The sequence below is a fragment of the Lottia gigantea genome (genome assembly GCF_000327385.1).
Source record: "Lottia gigantea unplaced genomic scaffold LOTGIsca_16, whole genome shotgun sequence".
Lineage (NCBI taxonomy): Eukaryota > Metazoa > Mollusca > Gastropoda > Lottiidae > Lottia > Lottia gigantea.
This window is the reverse complement of record NW_008707965.1, coordinates 3,050,769-3,051,952: the sequence shown is the minus strand read 5'-3', so window position 1 is coordinate 3,051,952 and position 1,184 is coordinate 3,050,769.

Genomic DNA, 1,184 nt, shown 5'->3' with positions numbered 1-1,184 from the left:
TTCATTTCATTAGTCCAATAAGATACAGACCAGTAGGATATAAAACTACATTTCATTAGTCCAATAAGATACAGAACAGTAGGATATAATAAAACTCCATTTCATTTCATTAGTCCAATAAGATACAGAACAGCAGGTTATAAAACTCCATTTCATTTCATTAGTCCAATAAGATACAGAACAGCAGGTTATAAAACACCATTTCATTTCATTAGTCCAATAAGATACAGAACAGTTCTTAGGATATAAAACTCCATTTCATTAGTCCAATAAGATACAGAACAGTAGGATATAAAACTCCATTTCATTTCATTAGTACAATAAGATACAGAACAGTAGGTTATAAATCTCCATTTTATTCCATTAGTCCAATAAGATACAGAACAGTAGGATATAAAACTCCATTTCATTAGTTTAATAAGATACAGAACAGTAGGATATATAACTCCATTTCATTTCATGAGTCCAATAAGATACAGAACAGTAGGATATAAAACTCCATTTCATTTCATTAGTCCAATAAGATACAGAACAGTAGGATATAAAACTCCATTTCATTTCATTAGTACAATAAGATACAGAACAGTAGGTTATATTTCATTAGTCCAATAAGATACAGAACAGTAGGATATAAAACTCCATTTCATTTCATTAGTCCAATAAGATACATTGAAGGTGTTATGGACGTCATTCCATTAGTTTAATAAGGGACAGAACAGAACAAAGGTGTAAAACTCCTATTTGATTTGAACATGTCTAAATGCCAGTGAAGTTTTGAAGTGGAATGATATTATTGATAAGTCTGAAAGTTATTTAGCTTGTGTCTGGGGTTCTGACTAATGGAAGAATAACACCAATTATTGCCTAGTCCCAATCTGAATTCCCAGACCTAACCTTAATGTTATGCAAATTAGCTGACAGATTTTGAATGGCCAGTTCGACTGATGACCATTGTTCAAAGTTTATCTCTTCACCAAGTGAATTCTTTATTTAATAATCATTTACACTGAATGATTTCACTGTCTGTTAGTTTTAAGAAAGGGCTTTTGACTTAGCTCTTATCATGTCTGCTAAAGTTGTGCTTTTCTGATGCCGTATTTCTTGCCTTTCTGATGCTGTGTTTCGTGCTTTTCTGATGCTATATTTCATGCTTTTCTGATGCAGTGCTTCGTGCTTTTCTGATG